This window comes from Phragmites australis, chromosome 13 (genome assembly GCF_958298935.1).
Source record: "Phragmites australis chromosome 13, lpPhrAust1.1, whole genome shotgun sequence".
Lineage (NCBI taxonomy): Eukaryota > Viridiplantae > Streptophyta > Magnoliopsida > Poales > Poaceae > Phragmites > Phragmites australis.
In genome coordinates, this window is record NC_084933.1 from 14,724,822 (window position 1) to 14,730,854 (window position 6,033).

The window sequence follows — 6,033 nt, forward strand, 5'->3', positions numbered from 1 at the left end:
CTGCCGCAAGGTCCATTGGGCCTTCTTTTGGGCCAGCGCACTGCGATTCCGAAACAAAAACTGGTGGAAAGCTAAAGCAGCAGTTGACACGGTTACACGTCAGAAAGTGGAGTTCGTAGCTTTTACATTTGCAAAACAATAATTTAGCACAAGACTGGGATCTAAACCATAAAAAAATATCTCAAAGCAAATAGTACTCGGGGGTCCCTTTTGCTCTGTATATTTAGAGAATAGCAGCATGTTTTACCCTTTGATACAATCAAGAATCAAGCATACCTCTTTCCATGTGGTATAAAATATTAAAATGTAAGGTGAGACACATGTTTGCAAAATGCAAATAGAGTAACCTTCACTTCACTTAGAAAACTTGACCAAAGACTTCATAACCAAAACCAAAAGTTTATTTTCTTTTTCCTCAGCTCAGCAATGACCTATTTGTGACTACCTTCTTCGTTTAAGGAACTTGTGTCTGACTCCTTATTGTTTGATATATTTATTTTGTTGAAATCCAAAATTGTCGTCTTGAGAAATCTGACGCTTTTCTCCTAGGTAAGCTCTGAAAGGGTAAACTCGCAGGTTGTTTTTGTCTTGATGAAGAAACAAAACTCCCATGCAATGGCATATGGCCATAGTTTGCACAAAAGAAATGGGCTATTCTTCCATCTTGTCACCAGAACGCAGCAAATAGTCAATATCACGGGTGACAACAGCGCGCTTGCTGAGCTCTCCCAATGTGCAGCAATGCTTTTCTCTGGTGTTTATTGCTGCAACCTCTTGGACAAACATGCAATTTGAGCCACCCGAAACCTTCACAATTTGTTAATTTTGACTTTTTGAGTACTGCATGTAAAATCAAAACAGAAAATACGACAGCTTACAGTTTTGATACTCACATCAAAGAGTGTATCTCCGATCCTCATCTTCACTTCACCACTCTTATATACGAGTATCTTTCCCATGAAACCTCCAGGCAGCTCTCTGAGTTTAGTGCCATGGAGTGATGATGGCCTCCTCGTGACCTCACGTCTCTCCTTGGAGCTTGTACTTGCAGGTTCAGCATTCTCCTCGGAGCCTGTATTTGGCTCCACAATTGATTGTAGCTGCACTGGTAAGGGAAGAGAGGAAGGCAACTGGAAGAAGAGCACTGTGGTGTGTCCGACCGATCCTTTTAACACAAAATCTGTCTAAGAGAGAAGCTATGGCCTGTAAAACTCTAGGAGGTTTCAGCAGTTAAATGATAGTTCATATACTAGCGTAGACACTGGACCTTACAAAGTGATTTTGCTTCAATGCATATGACCAGAAGTGAAAAGGTGTTGGAACCATGTAACAATACATACCATTAATCCAAGCTCTTCCGCTGCGGTTAATTTGTCATCTTGAGCTCTTCTGGCAGAAGATTCTCCAAATTCTTCCTCATCAAGAATTTCTGCGTTAGGGATGTAGGAGGGGTGGAAGGGTCAGTTAAAGAAAATCTCTTGCAACTTCAACTAGAAAGACCAACAATGTACCAGGATCTCCAGAGTAGGACCGCCTCAGTGGGAGAGTACAGGATAATCGGTATGGCTATAGTCCTGTGATAAAAAGGAAATCAATGGACAAGGTCTGAATAGGAAGCGGTTCACATTAGTAAATTTGAAATCATCACTCACCCATGGCTCTGCATATTCTTTTGGTAGTTTTGAAGCTGGTCCATGAATATGCAATGGAAACAAAGGGTGATAAAGTTCAAATAAAGCAATCTGTATGGGTAAACAAGTAGTATTTCCAATCCTCTATTTCCCTTTTAAAAGAGAGAAGCAAAATTTGCAACCGTGCCAACAGACTCCAATTTTCAGAATTACAATGCTTAGTGGATGGTCAGTTATAAACAACGAAGATAAATATCTTTCACCAATACCTGCTGAAGAACCTTTTGGCATGGGAAAATATTTTGCATAAGAAGAGTTCCCTTGTCCAACATGCAACCTGTGTACAACTTTTTGCTATTGCAACAAAGCAACATGTCATTAGCTAGATGAGCAACGGATAAAAATAAACAGATTTCACCAGTATTAGAAATATATTTATCAACACCAAATAGATAACTCTGGTAATTCTATGATCTAATCCATCACTTAAGTAAGAGTAAATTATGAAAGATTTCTAAATATCTTCTCAATAAGAAATCCTTGGTTACCTTGTACTGCATGCACCAATTTTTAGGACTTTAAGACTAGGCAAGAAAAAGTTCGGCACATGCCCTACACAATGCATTTCCAAGACAATCGAACACATGAAGCATGTCTTCGTAATGAATAGTAATATCCAGCCAAAGAGTACAATTATAGTTTGCCAACTTGCAACAGATCCACATCCTCATATGCGAACCAAATCACACCCTTGTACTTTGGCAGCTAAGAAGCTACTTGAGAGTTGCAACAGATATTTTTTTAGGATCATTGGCAGAACTATGCTTTCTAAATAAAGTACAGAAAGATATAAGCATAACCTAGTAAATAAAGATTGTTCATACAAGTGCAAGGCTTAAGTAGCCATTTTATTGGAAAATTTTGTTGAGTGGTAAGGAACTAGTCAGCATGTTCAATTCACAGCCTACAACATTCGTGCTTACATATATTTTAGGCTGCAAATGTAAATCATTTCAGGAAGTGCATCTCTGGGAACAAAAACTAACTGGCAATCAATAACAAATGATGAAAGTAGCCTTGAGCGTGCTCGGTGAGTAGGAACTACAAAATTACTACGTAGCGATGAGGTCTAGACTATAAAGCATGAATGAACATAAATCAGCAGTCTTACGCTTATCCTCAGTTTTAACTTTTCTTGCAAAGGGGTCAGTGATCTGCAAAATGAGACAAGATACTGTATACATCAACCAATACTCAAGTGAAAAGCTTGCAGGTACAACAAACGGCCAAAGGACCAAGACAACAATTAGTACCTGCGATGTCTTAAGTTTCATCAATAATTCCTTATCAACAGTTTCATCCTTGCTCTCCTCAACTGGTTCCCTGTCAAGTTACAGTAAATTTCATTCCACGTCACCGAAATTGCCAAACCAGAAGATCTCAAATGGAAGATATCCAAGTAGTAGGAAAGTAACTGTGGATTGAATCGCATGTGTTTTCGGGACAACCTTTGCGGCTTTCTTTGGAGGCACTTTGGGCGCGAATTTAAGACCCCCCTTGCATTGCCAAAAAAAGAGAAGAGATTATACATAAGCACTAGACTGAGAAACCAATATTATGAACATCCAAAGAAATACCAACCTTGCTAGGAGGGGGTCCAAGGGAGCCATCTATTTCCTTCTTGACTTTACTCTTGTCGTCCATAGTAAGATCATCTCCAACCATATTCTCTTCATTTCGTTCCCTTCCCGATTCCCTTCCCCGTTCTCATTCCCTTTATTTCCTCTCATCTCCAACAGCTTCCCCTCGAGGGGAATCGCGAAGGGAATGGAGAGAGAATCCCGTTCTGAAGGGAATGACCCTGGGAATCCCGTCGTGACGGGAACAGTGAAGGGAAACCGTTGGAGCGCTGAAGAGAACGAAAATCCCGTCGTGAAGGGATTTTGGCCCCTAAAGGGAAACCGTTGGAGATGGTCTAACAATCGCGAAACCTACAAAAGTTATACATCAAACTGACACGGCTTCTCAATTTCAAAGTAGTCAGAACCACAAATGGCAGTAGGCACAGAAACCACGAAATCAAGCAGCACTAAAAAAAAGGGTCGTCGACCACTTGCTTCCCTGCCGATTGGATCAGTGCCTAGGTTTTGGCTCGCCCACGCCCAACTGCCCCTGCTAGTCTTTTTCTCGCCAAGTCACGGGCGCACCCGTGGCGGCGAAATGCTGCGCCAAAAAATTGGCGAGCCCGCAGTTTGGCGGGGCTAGTGCAGGCGTGAACCGAACGTACGCTAAGCCTTCACTTCCACAGATATTTGTTCACCTACATATGAATAAAGATCACGATGTTCTCCAATTTTATCACTCCAGTCACATGTTAACGGTGGGGAACCCTCCCTTGGGGACAATGATCCCTGAGGTCGCGCGTCGTCGCTAACGTATGGGTCGAGCTCACACATCAATGATGAGGTTATCGTGACGTCAACGTCAAGGGATCCGAATCCCTCCCTTGAAGAAAAGAAAAAAAAAAGGTAAAGGAGGAGACCAAGCGCCCTTGACTCTGGGAGCATCCTCGTAAGAGTTGCCCTCCCCTCTCCGGATTGATTCCTACTGTGTCAGGAAAGATAACTACTCAATCCTTCGCTCCGTAAGATTCCAACAGGCTAAATGCGGCGCAAACTCAGAGTAGCATCCCGGAAGCAACGCCAATCAATCAATATTTAATTTGTCCAGTGACACATGAACCAAAAAAAAGACGGGATGGAACAAAGAGAAAAATGAGAAGAACAGGCATGTGGATGGCTTGCAGACCGAATTACCAGAGCGAGATGGACGTGGAGAGGCTGCAACGGTGGTTGCAAGGGAGGGAAGGAAGCAAATTCTATAGAATTTGGTTCTATAAAAGATCCTCGTGATAACACGTGTTCATTTATTCTATTTTCTTTTTAGTTTAACTATTAGATCACGGGATAGATAGTTTTAATAGGATCTCACGAAGATCTTTCTAAACATGATCCTATATATTTTGCTTCTATAGGAAAAAGCAAAGGGGAAGCCTTAAATCCTTTCTCTGTCTCTTTTCTTCTTTTTCCTGATTGTCTTGATTTGTTGTCGCTGCTTGCTTCTTATAAAACCCTAAACCCCAGGATTAAATAGCAGTGGGCTCGCAACTGCTCGGCCCACACGTGCATCAGCAATGACACTTGTCTAGTGGGCTTAGCGGCCGAGCCTTCAAAGTTTTGATGATAAAACAGAGCTTAACCAACAGATACAGAGAATGGTTGAAATTTTAATACATCATATTTAGCTTGAATCTGCGTGTCTAGCTTCTTTAGCAGGTGTACATTGACTGCTAGGGGCAAAAATCTGTCATCGCTACCAGAAATCATTCCACTGCAAAATCAATCATGTAACTGAGAAACAGCACGCATGAAAAATCCTTCATTTTCTTTATTTACCACGAATCAGCTCTTTATACACACACAACACATCTTTGATTTTTAAAATTCATCTTCAGCCCAGTGTAAGGCTGCCGATCAGCCAACCAGTTTTGTAAATGAATAGCCTTAGCGAGGTGTTCCTGTGAGAACTACATCTGCTGAGCCTCGCCTTGGAGTGGGGGATCTCACCAAGGTGCAGGTCGTTGCGCAGCGCAGGGGCTCAGAAATGGCAGAACGATGGCGAGGTCCTTCGCGGCGGAGACTTGGCCAGTGGCCGGAGTGGAGGAAGAAATGGGCACGCGCGGGCTCGGACGGCACAGGGAAGATGACAGGTCAACCTGGAATCGACGGGGAAGTCTTCTGTGCAGCTCCTCAGAGCAACGGGCAGCGAGGGAGGCTCGGGCGCTCGACGAGGTCTTGCGGGGTCGAGCTCAGGCAGAGGCCGGCTGGGAAGAAGAAGACGGCGCGCGCTGACGCCTGACCTTGGAATGGAGCCTGAGGCGCCGAGGCGGGCAGGCGGCTAGGGCTAGGGCTAGGGCGAGGCGCGCCTGTCGCCGCGTCGGGCACTTGGGAGAGTTGGCGATCGCAGAGTTGGGCCTCCCAAAGGGGGTTGAGATGGGCAGCGTTGGCGACCTTGAGCGAGGGAGATGGGCTAGCCTGGCCTTTGGGTGGGCGCTTAACAGAAGTGCCCATTACAGAAGCGACTAAAGTCCAATTAGCACACGGACTACGGGCCTCTTTGTTGGAGTTCCGGCCATCCTGTCTGGTCTAGTAGCGAATCTAGGCGTTGGATTTCGAACACCTAGTTCTGAATTTGGGGTTGTTTGGTTATGGGCCAAAGGAGCCTAGCCAAATTTTGCTTTTGTCCTGGAAATTTGATCTTTATTTAGTTTGAGATTAAAATTTAATTATATCTTAAAAAATTGGCTGGTTAAAATTTTTCTATAATATTTCTAAACAAATCT

General features: G+C 43.5%; 1 pseudogene; it reads right to left on the reverse strand.

Moving 5' to 3' along the window:
* Positions 1–279: 279 nt before the first annotated feature.
* LOC133889436 (uncharacterized) lies at positions 280–3,356 on the reverse strand (annotated as a pseudogene).
* Positions 3,357–6,033: the final 2,677 nt, after the last annotated feature.